A 12,366-nucleotide genomic window follows, 5' to 3' on the forward strand; every position below is an offset into this window, starting at 1 on the left:
AAAGTACAAGTTTCCCTCGTTGTTCCCAATGTTCACATTTTCACATAGGACTGTGCCATCAGCAACTGTAGATGTACGAATGCATTGCCCTGGAAACTCTCATACAAACACCTTTACATGATACGCCCAAAATACACAACACTGGGGAATGATGTAAAGATGTGAAATTCCTGGAATCAACATTTACCTCACCTTCCCATTGCCTGCACTATTTCTGTACTGCCAGGATGCTCAAAGTGATTAGAAATACCTGCTCTTGCTGATCTCAGGGTCAAGTAATCAATTTACCATCATAGATTAAAACCTCTGAAATACTGAAAGGTTGCCTAGAAATTGGATTTCTCCCATTTTTGGTGTGCTAAAACCTTGCTGTATTTAGCCTTAGCAACAATTCAAAAAGATTGTGAAAGTTGTCAGAAAGGTATTTGAAAGAGTGTGAGAGTGGTTTACATCCAGAATGAAACACTCACACAGGCCTTGCTTTGTTACTGGTAGGAGCACATACAAGTACTGCACCTGCCAGAACTTTGCTGTGCAGCAATTTGAAAAAGGCGTCAGCACTTAAAGACACACCCCATGTCAGCTACACAGAGAGAGCTGCAGAGGAAAGGGAAATAGCTCCACCATTCACTAAGGGGGACTTAGAAGTTTTGTGCAACAAGGAGGTCTTATCTTTCAGGGGCTTGGAGATCTATCAGGGCCACCCATAGAGGAACCTTGTAGAAGAACGCAACCCTTTTCTCCAAGTGTAAATCCCCAAACCACAGATCAAGATGAAAAGAGATCTTGTGCTTTCAGAGAATATGATGAGCTGTACAATGCGCGCGCGTGCGCGCGCACACACACACACACACACACACACACACACACACACACACACACACACACACACACACACACACACACACACACACACACACATACATATCAATCATCAATCATACCAGTACCCATGAAGAACAAGGTGAGCTGCCTCAACAGGCTGGGTAGCACTCACATCTACTGTGATGAAGTATTTTGAGAGGTTGGTCAAGGCTAGAATTAGCTCCTGCCTGAGCAAGGACCTAGACCCCCTGCAATTTGCCTACCACCACAACAGGTCCACAGCAGATCCAATCTCACTGGCTCTCCATTTGGCTTTGGAGCACCTAGACAACAGCAATACATACTTAAGGCTGCTGTCCATTGATTACAGTTCAGCGTTCAACACCATCATCCTCATCCCCTCAATATTAATCAACAAGCTTCAAAACCTGGGCCTCTGTACCTCTGTCTGCAACTGGATCCTTGACTCCTTTATCGGGAGACCACAGTCAGTACGGATCGGTTGTAACATTTCCTTCTCACTGACAATCAACACAGATGCACCTCAAGGATGCATGCTTAGCCCACTGCACTACTCTCTCTACACTCATGACTGTGTGGCTAGGCACAGTTCAAACGCCATCTACAAATACGCTGTTGTTGGCAGAATCTCAGATGGTATTAAGGAGGTGTACAGGAGTGAGATAGATTGGCTGGTTGTGTGGTGTCACAACAACAACCTTGCACTCAATGTCAGCAAGACCAGGGAATTGATTGTGGACTTCAGGAAGGGGAAGTCGGGAGAACACACACCAGTCCTCATTGAAGGGTCAGCGATGGAAAGGGTAAGCAGTTTCAAGTTCCTGGGCATCAACATCTCAGAGGATCTGTCCTGGGCCCAACACATTGATGCAATCATGAAGAAGGCACACCAATGGATCCACTTCATCAGGAGTTTGAGGAGATTTGGTATGTCACCAAAGACTCTTGCAAATTTCTACAGATGTACGGTGGAGAGCGTTCTGACTGGTTGCATCACCTCCTGGTATGGAGGCTGCAGTGTACAAGATCGAAAGAGGCTGCAGAGGGTTGTAGACTCAGCCAGCTCCATCATGGGTACAACCCTCCCTACCATCGAGGACACCTTCAAGAGTTGGTGCCTCAAGAAGGTGGCATCCATCATTAAGGACCCTCACCATCCGGGACATATCCTTTTCTCATTACAACCATCAGGGAGGAGGTACAGGAACCTGAGGACCCACACTCAACATTTCAGAAACAGTGTCTTCCCCTCCGCCATCAGATTTCTGAATGGTCCATGAACCTATGAACTCTACCTCATTATTCCTCTTTTGCACTATTTTGGTTTTTTTTTGGTAACTTATAGTAATTTTTATGTCTTGCACTGTACTGCTGCCGCAAAACAGCAAATTTCACAACGGTGTCAGTGATGATAAAGCTGATTTTAATTCACACACACACACTGCACATTGTGCATGCACACATGCATACAAACATAAACACACATCAACATACATACACATACACCACAGACGTGCAGATACACAAGCACATATACACAAGCGTGCATACACACTAGCACATGCACACATATGCACAGTCATATACACACATACACACACAGTTAATTCATCGACACACTCTTTCTCCTCTATACCATTTCCCACTCTCACCCCATTATTTGCACTCTCCCCTCTGCTGCTATAGCCTAGCACCAGGCACAGGGAACATGTTGTGGAGGGTCCTCAGAGGGGAGTATGACTCATCTGTTCTAACCCGAGGACTTAGGTGAGGAGCAGGATTGGAATGTTTTCATGCCAAGGCTGTTGGAGATGCACAATGAGCTGGAGAGCATGTTGTCAAGCCTGCCTGGCCAAATGTAGGCGATGACAAGGAGCGTGGAGGAGTTCATCATGAAACTCTCACAGAAAGTTGTATGGAACAGGAGACCATGACCTCTGCTCTGCAAGCCATGCTCACATCTCTGCAAGGGCTCAGTGACCATCCTGTCACACAGAGCTACTAGTGCAGGCAACAGCTGCTGTGAGGGAAAGGCAGAAGTCACACAATTGCCTTCTTGCTTCTTAGTGGTCTCAGCCTAATCCAGCCGGATGTCTTGTCTCGACCATTTGGGTGCAGTTTCAAGCTCAAAAGGAACAACGTCATTGAGCAGACAGATACCCCAGACGAGCAGAATACTGCTTGTGAGAACATTATAGTTCTCCAGGAACAGAGAAATGATGCCCTTAAGCAGCAAGCAATTTTCATGACAAGAGAGATGCAGCATATAGGCACATTGGTCTCCCACAAGAGCAGAGAGGTGCCACCCATGTGCAGATCATTCTCCTACAGGGACAGTAACATGGCAAGCGGGAACTTACAATTTTCCCGACAGCGTGAAAAAAATTTGGAGAGAAGACCTGGCATATGATTCCTATAAAAATGAGCTGTGTCAATATGTGCTGTTTAAAGGAGTGAAGATTATAGAAGAGACATAAAGATTGGAATTCAACAGAAAGTGTTGGATGGAAGTCTGAGATAGAATAATCATACACAGACTCTAGCTAAAGTGGGTCCCATGACTAAACTCTCATTCCCAGTTTACACATGCTAGAATGAATCAGCCCACTCAGGATTTGAAATGAAAAGCTAGGACCAGTGATGAAGACCATGAAACTATTTCATTATCATGAAAACTCATCATGTTCACCAATATATTTCAGGGAAGGAAATCTTTGATTCATATCCTAAATGTGACTCCAGATGACATAAAATGACTCCAGATCCAATGACTCCACCAATGTGATTTATTCATAAATGCCCTTTGAAATGGTCTTGAGAACCTTTCACCTAGGGCCAATTAGGGATGGACTGTAGCGACTCACCGCACCGGCATCGAACCAGCTCCCGACATTGCGATGTCGTCGGAGGCCCCGATCCAAGATGGCGCGGGGCCCTCCTTCTTCCCCAGCGTTGGGCTGGGAAAGCCCGCGCGCAGGAAGGTCAGGTGACCCGGGCGTGACGTCAGCGCGGGAACTGTAGCGCGGGAAGTTTTCGGCTACTAAAGGCGCACCGCGCCCCTGGTCTGCATTCGACCTCCGATTTCGAAACCAGCGACTCTGTGTCTTCATTTCGTGGTGTGTAGCTAGCCGCTATAGGACAATAAATCTTTTGCCAGAGATATCCAATGCACTGTGAAGAAATAATAAAAAAAACACTCTTCTTAACATTTTATTCAACATGGTCATTTTGAAATTCTTTGGAATGTTTCACTTCATTACAGACAATGTGAATTTGCAGACAGTTTACTGCTGACGTTATTGATCACCTATGTTCATACAAGTGAATACTACCAGAGCAATGAATGAGAGCAGACTCCTTGCTTCACAGATTTTGTTTTTAGTGATTAATCATCATTACGTGCAGTCAGTTAATAACAACAATAATATGGCACCATTCCATTGAAACCAAATGGTACCTGAGGCACTGGTGCTACTGGCAAATCTTATGTTATAAATGTTACCTTGTTCCATAATTTTTTGTAGCACCTGGAACTTTTACTTATCTGAGAGTTATGGATAATTGTGATTTTAAAAATAACAGAATAGCTAGAACATATGCAATGCATTTTGAATTGTTATTATTTTTATTTATGAAATCTGCTTGCAAAATTGCTGGAATGGAAATGTTTTAAAATATCTGACTTATGAATTTCATTAATGGTAGTGATAAAGTATCCGTGATACATATCATGATTGCAAATCCTTGAAAACAGGAACGCCCAAATCTTTGTGCTTGGACAGCCAATTTCAAATCAAAATGGGAATCATATCCTTGTGGATCACCAGTGCAGAGAAGCAACTGGGTATGGTGTCGAACAGTTGTTTAACATCACTGCAGAGAAATTCATTAAACACACAAGACTTGCAAGACCACCAAAGTATATCTTGCTTGGAGGTTTGAGCTCTGTGTCAGTAACAAGATAGTAAGTTAATAAGCTAATTAGATAAAAAGATAATAATTAGATAATAAGCTAATTAGATAACCAGTCAACCTTGGTTGCTGCCAGGGAATACAAGGCATCAAACTTGCTCCAGGCATCTTCTCTATCTTTCTTGATTGCTAACTCCACCTCCTGGTTCTGAAACATTAAGTCAGCCTAATCATCACCCTGATTATCTTCCCAGCTCTCCCTGAGCAACTACAAACTCCCATCTCCTTTCTAAGAATTCATTCACATAATCCTCTGTACAACGAATGCCTGCACCACCACCTCTCCTGACCTCCAACCTCTGCAGTCCTCTGGAGACACAAGTGACTTCAGATGCTGGGATCTGAAGCAACAATGTGCTGGAGGAACTCAGCAGGTCAAGCAGCATCTGTGGGAGGAAAGGCATCGTCGACGTTTGAGGTCGAGACCCTGAGTCAGGACTGAGAGTGGAGAGACGAGATGGCCAGTATAAAGAGGAGAAGGGGAGTGGCGAGAAAGGATTCCGAGGCGAGTGGTAGACTGAAGAGGGGTGTGAGATGACAGGCAGGGAGTGCCAGGTAGAGGAGGTGAATGAGGGTGGAGTTGGAAGGCAGTGGAAGGTGAATGATAGATGGAGGCAAAGAGACAAAGAGAGAGAGGGAAAAGGGGAAAAACCAGATGGAGCAAGGTCCTATCTTCACACTCCCCTCCCCCCACTTTGCTCCATCTGTTTTTACCCCTTTTCCCTCCCTCTTTTTGTTTGCCTCCATCTATCATTCACCCTCCACTGTCTCCCAACTCCACCCCCGCTCACCTCCCTGATGCAGGGTCTTGACCCGAAACATCAGCAATTCCTTTCCTCCCACAGATGCTGCGTGACTCACTGAGTTCTTCCAGCACATTGCTTGTTGCTCTGCAATCCTCTCTCTATCACTTGATCTCCTCAATTAATTTCTTGTGTGATCTCACTGACTTCAGTGGCTGGAATACTCCCCTTGATTATTTTTGAAGCATAACAGAATAGCCAGAATATACGTAATGTGTTTTGAATTTTAGCCACAGGTCATAGTTTACATCTTTGATTTAACCTTTTCCAATAAAATCATTCTACTGCTATGTTCCAAAGTTCATTAACAGATAAGTGTGTGATTTTTTTTGTGTGACAGAATTAAAGCAAAGTGAGCAAGTTCTAATTTATGAATGAGGATTTATCTCATTGTAGATTTATACAGCACAGGAACAGTCCCTTTGCCTCACCAAGTCTACAGTGACCATCAAGCACACATTTACACCAATCCCATTTTTTATTTTCCCTTCATTTCCATAAACTTCCCCCAGATTTTACCACTCAGCTAAACATTAGTGACCATAACTCCTTAAGTCTTAAGATAGCTATAGATAAGGATAAGTATGGATCTTGCAGGAGAGTATTAAATTGGAGCAGGGCAAATTATAAGAGTATTAGGAGAGTTAATTGGGAATAGCCGTTTTTGGGCAAGTCCAAATCTGGCACGTGGAGGCTGTTTAAAGACCAACTGCACAGAGTACAGGACAAGTATGTTCCAGTAAGAAGGAAGGACAAGGATGGCAAGGTAAGGGAACCTTGGATGACGAGAGAGGTGGTGAATTTAGTCAAGAAGAAAAAGGCATATGTAAGGTTTAGGAAGCTAAAATCAAACAGAGCCCTTGAGGATTATAAAGAAGCCAGAAAAGAACTCAAGAAGGGAATTAGGAGAGCTAGGAGGGGCCATGAAAAGTCCTTGGCAAGTAGGATTAAAGAGAATCCCAAGGCATTCTATATATACGTCAAGAGCAAGAGGGTAACTACGGAGTGGATAGGACCACTTAAGGATAAAGGAGGGAACATGTGCTTGAGGTGGAAGATGTGGGAGAGGTCCTAAATGAGTACTTTGCATCAGTATTTACCAAGGAGAAGGACATGGAGGATAGTGAGATCAGTGTGGAGTGTGCTAATATGCTGGGGAATTTCGAGATAAAGGAGGTGATAGTGTTGAGTCTCTTAAAGAACATTTAGGTGGATAAGTCCCCAGGGCCTGATGAGATATACCCCAGGTTATTGAGAGAGGCAAGAGATGAGATTGCTGGGGCCTTGATCAATATCTTCATGTCCTCTCTAGCCACAGGCAAGGTCCTGGAAGACTGGCGAGTAGCTAATGTTGTTCCATTATTCAAGAAGGGAAATAAGGATAATCCTGGAAACTATACATTGGTGAGTCTCACATCAGTGGTAGGGAAGTTACTGGAGAGGATTCATAGGTACTGGATTTATGAGCATTTGGAAAACCATTGTCTAATTAGGGACAGTCAGCATGGCTTTGCACAGGGCAAGTCATGTCTTACTAACTTGATTGAGTTTTTCGAGTTTTACATGGATTTTAGTAAGGCGTTTGACAAGGTCCCTCGTGGGGGGCTCATCCAGAAGATTAAGATGCATGGGACCCACGCTGAATTGGCTGTTTGGATTCAGAATTGACTTGCCCATAGAAGACAGAGGGTAGTGGTCGATGGGACTTATTCTGGATGGAGGTCTGTGACTAGTGCTGTTCTGCAGGGATCTGTACTGGAAACTCTTTTGGAAACCTCTACCTGGAATACATACATACATATATATGTATGAGATCTAACAGAGTACTGTCTCTTTACATTTGATCTCATACATATGTATGTATGTATTAACAATGGCAAGACCCTTATCAGTGTTGATATGCAGAGGGATCTTGGGGTCCAAGTCCATAGCTCCCTGAAAGTGGCCACACAGGTTAATAGGATGGTAAAGAAGGCATATGGCATGCTTGCCTTTATTAGTCGAGGAATTGAGTTCAAGAGTCGGGAAGTTATGTTGCAGCTTTATAAAACTCTAGTTAGGCTGCATCTGGAGAATTGCGTTCAATTCTGGTCACTCCATTACAGAAAGGATGTGGAAGCTTTTGAGACGGTGCAGAAGTGGTTTACCAGGATGCTGCCTGGATTAGAGGGCATGTGCTATAAGGAGAGGTTGGACAAACTTGGTTTTCACTGGAGTGGTGGAGGCTGAGGGGAGATCTGATAGAGGTTTATAAGAATATGAGAGGCATCGATAGAGTAGACAGCTGCTATCTTTTCCCCAGGGTTGAAATGTCTAATGCCAGAGGGCATGCATTTAAGATGAGAGGGGTAAGTTCAGTGTGGGACAAGTTTTTTACACAGAGAGAGGTGGGTGCCAGGAATGTACTGCTAGGGGTGGTGGTGGAGACAAATGTGATAGAGGCATTCAAGAAGCTCTTAGATAGGGACATGAATGTCCAACAAGTGGAAGGACATGGACATTCTGTAGGCAGAAGGGATTAGTTTAGTTGGGCATTTGATTACTAATTTAATTAATTTGGCACAATATTGTGGGTCGCAGGGCCTGTCCCTGTGCTGTACTATGTTCTATGTCAGTAGGGGCAATTTACAGTGGCCAATTCACCTACCAATCTGCATGTCTGTAGGATGTGGGAGGAAGCTGGAGCACCTGGATGAAACCCATGTTGTCACCGGGAGAACATGCAAACACCATACAGAGAGCACTGGAGGTCAGGATTGAACCCAGGTCACTGGAGCTGTGAAGCACCAACTCTACTAGCTGTGCCACCTATGACAGCTTTGTCAGGTGGTGCGACATCCTGCTGTTATTTTAAGGAGATTTTCCAACAACTTTTTATATAATACATCGAAAACATACATTGTTTGTTTGACATTTACCTGGGAACCCCACTGTTACATAAACCAGCTGAAATTTATTCTGTGTAACATCAGGAAATGGCTGAGAGAACAGGACGCAACAAAAGCTGTGGGACTAGACAGTATCCAAGCTGTAGTTCTGAACACCCATGCGCCACACTCCAAAACTAGTCATACCTCTAAACAAGCTGTTCCAGTACCCTTGCAACATTAACATCAACCCAACAACGTCGAAAATTGCCTGGGTATATTCTATTCAAAAAATTCAGTCCAGCTAATTGGCACCCAATCAGTGTGATCTCATTCATCGGCAAGGTAACAGAAGATTAATTGACAGTTCTATCAAGCGGCACTTACACACCAACAATCTGCTGACAGACATCTGGGTTTTGTCTGGGCTGTCCAGCTCCAGACCTCTTTGCAAAGAGTTGAATTCCAGTGGTGAGGTGAGAGTGACTGCCCTTGACATAATTTGACCAAGTGTGGCATCAAAGAACCCTAGTAAAACTGATGTCAATGGCCATCAAAGGGAAAACACTCCAAAGGTTGGAGTCATATCTTTCACAAAGGAAGATGGTTGTGGTCATTGGAGGCTAATTACCCCAGCCCTAATTGTCAATTAACCTTCCATCAGCTTGCTGATGCAGGAGAGCAATTCACTGGGGTGATTGACCTCCAATAACCACAACCATCTTGAGGCAGAGAAGGAATGGCAGGGTGAAGGAACCGTGGGTGACGAGAGAGGTGGAACGACTTGTTAGGGAGAAGAAGGTAACATACGTGAGGTATAAGCAGCAAGGTTCAGACAGGGCCCGTGAGGAATATAGGGTAGCGAGGAAGGAACTTAAGAAAGGGCTGAGGAGAGCTGGAAGGGGACATGAAAAGGCTTTGGCTAGTAGGGTTAAGGAAAATCCCAAGGCCTTTTTCAAGTACGTGAAGGGTAGGAGGATGGCTAGGGTGAAGGTAGGTCCAATTAAGGACAAAGGTGGGAGAATTTGCCTGGAGGCGGCAGAAGTGGGAGAAGTTCTCAATGAGTACTTCTCTTCGGTATTCACCAGGGAGAGGGGTCTTGATGATGCAGAAGGGAGTGCTGGTAGGGGTAATGTTCTCGAGGTTGTTGATATCAAGAGAGAGGATGTGTTGAAGTTGTTAAATAATATTAAGACAGATAAATCTCCGGGGCCTGACGGGATTTTCCCCAGGCTGCTTCGAGAGGCTAGGGAGGAGATTGCTGAACCGCTGGTAAGGATCTTTGAGTCCTCGTTGTCTACGGGGGTGGTGCCGGAGGATTGGAGGGTTGGAAGATGTGGTCCCCTTGTTTCAAAAAAGGTAATAGGGATAGGCCAGGGAATTATAGACCGGTGAGTCTCACGTCTGTGGTGGGTAAGCTGTTAGAAAGGATTCTAAGGGATAGGATTTATGAACACCTTGAGAATCATGGACTGATTAGGGACAGCCAGCATGGCTCTGTGAAGGGAAGATCTTGCCTCACAAGCCTGATAGAGTTCTTTGAGGAGGTGACAAGGAAGATTGATGAGGGCAGTGTGGTGGATGTGGTTTACATGGATTTTAGTAAGGCGTTTGATAAGGTTCCTCATGGTAGGCTTCTTCAGAAGGTCAGAGGCCGAGGGATCCAGGGAAGCTTGGCTGTGTGGATTAGGAATTGGCTTGCATGTAGAAAGCAGAGGGTTGTGGTGGAGGGAGTGCCCTCGGATTGGAAGGCAGTGACTGGTGGTGTCCCGCAGGGATCGGTTCTGGGACCTCTACTTTTTGTGATATTTATAGATGACTTAGGTGAGGGGGTGGAGGGCTGGGTTAGTAAGTTTGCGGACGACACTAAGATAGGCGGTGTTGTGGATAGTGTGGAGGGCTGTCGGAGCTTACAGAGCGATATTGATAGGATGCAGAGCTGGGCTGACAAGTGGCAGATGGAGTTCAATCCGGAGAAGTGTGAGGTGGTACACTTTGGAAGGACAAACTCCAGGGCAGAGTACAGGGTAAACGGCAAGGTACTTGGCAGTGTGGAGGAGCAGAGGGATCTGGGGGTTCACATTCACAGTTCGTTGAAAGTTGCCTCACAGGTGGAAAGAGTAGTTAAGAAGGCCAATGGGATGTTGGCTTTCATAAATCGCGGGATTGAGTTTAAGAGCCGCGAGGTTATGATGCAGCTTTACAAAACTCTAGTTAGGCCACACTTAGAGTACTGTGTTCAGTTCTGGTCGCCTCATTATAGGAAGGATGTGGAGACGTTGGAGAGGGTGCAGAGGAGATTTACCAGGATGCTGCCTGGATTGGAGAGTATTGAATATGAGGAGAGGCTTAAGGTGCTAGGGCTTTATTCACTGGAAAGGAGGAGGATGAGAGGAGACATGATAGAGGTATATAAAATGTTGAGAGGAATAGGTAGAGTAGACAGTCAGCGCCTCCTTCCCAGGGCACCAGTGCTCAAGACGAGAGGTCATGGCTTTAAGGTTATGGGTGGGAGGTTCAGGGGAGATGTCAGAGGGAGGTTTTTCACCCAAAGAGTGGTTGGTGCATGGAATGCACTGCCTGGGGTGGTGGTGGAGGCAGATACATTGAACAGGTTCAAGAGCTTGTTGGATAGGCATATGGAGGAACGTGAGATAGAGGGATATGCGGGAGGAAGGGGTTAGGTAGTGTGAGGGTGGTCTGATGGACGGCACGACACAGTGGGCTGAAGGGCCTGTTTTGTGCTGTATGGTTCTATGGTTCTATGGTTAAGAGTTACTCCGAGGAATCTCCTCGGCTCAACCAACTGCTTCATCAATGACCTTCCTTCCATCATAAGATCAGAAGTCAAGTTGTTAGCAAATCTTTACACAACGTTCTCTGAACTCCTCAACATATAAAGTGGTCCACGACTGCATGCAGCAAGTCCCAGGTACATTCAGTCATAGGATCAAGTATTAGGTTTTGTACCTCAGAAATGCCAGATATTAACTATCCCAAACAAGAGAGGGCCAAACCACCTACCCTAGAAATTCAATGGTTTTACCGTCACCAAGTTCCTCATCATCAACGTTCTGAGATTCACCAATGACCAGAGAAACAAATGGACCAGCCACATAAATACTCTGGCTACAAAAGCAGGTCAGAGTCTGGGTAACCTCTGATGAGTAAATTATCTCTTGACACCTCAGAACCTTTCCACCATTTACAAATTACAAGTCTAGAGCATGATGGTATCTTCTTCATGTGCCTGGGTGAATGCAGCGACAACACTTCTAAAGGAATTCATCATCATCCAGGACAAAGCAGCCCTCATGATCAGCACCTTGTGTCATGAAATATTCATTCTCTCCAATGGTTGCAGTGTGTACCAACTACAAAGTGTACTGCCATTACTCTCCTATGCTGCTCCAACAGCATCTCCCAAACCTGTGAATTCTCCCATGATGAAGCCCAAGGGTTTTCAGGTTCATGAACTTAGAAATCCACCTCCTGCAAGATCGCCCTCCAAGTAACACACCATCTTCTGTTGGAAAGGTATTCTCATAGCTTTATAATCAATGTGTTGAAATCTTGGAACCTCATCTCCCACAGATATGAGGATGTATTCACCAGATGGGTTGCTACAAAGGTAATTAGGGACAGGCAATAAATGCTGGCTTTGCCAGTGATGACTTGATTTCAAAAAATGAATAAATGAAAGAAAGACACAAAATAAAATGCCAGATAGAGAAACTTAGCTGGTCAGCTGGTGTGAATGTCAAGGCTCCTAAATGAGCTTTCCTTTGGAGCCTTTATTTCATTCTACATTACCAATGGTCCAAGATCCTTGAAGGTGGCTGAGCAGGTAGATAATGTGGTTAAGAAGGCATATGGGA

The 12,366-nt window shown here is 44.8% G+C and overlaps 1 long non-coding RNA gene across 1 annotated transcript in view; it reads right to left on the reverse strand.

The window, feature by feature from the left end:
* Positions 1–3,697: 3,697 nt before the first annotated feature.
* The window catches only part of LOC127567484 (uncharacterized), a 29,000-nt gene continuing 20,331 nt past the window's right edge, over positions 3,698–12,366 (reverse strand). The window contains exon 3 of the long non-coding RNA XR_007955881.1: positions 3,698–4,017. This is a non-coding gene — a long non-coding RNA (uncharacterized LOC127567484). The remainder of the gene's footprint in view (positions 4,018–12,366) is intronic.

This window comes from Pristis pectinata, chromosome 2, assembly GCF_009764475.1.
Source record: "Pristis pectinata isolate sPriPec2 chromosome 2, sPriPec2.1.pri, whole genome shotgun sequence".
NCBI lineage: Eukaryota > Metazoa > Chordata > Chondrichthyes > Rhinopristiformes > Pristidae > Pristis > Pristis pectinata.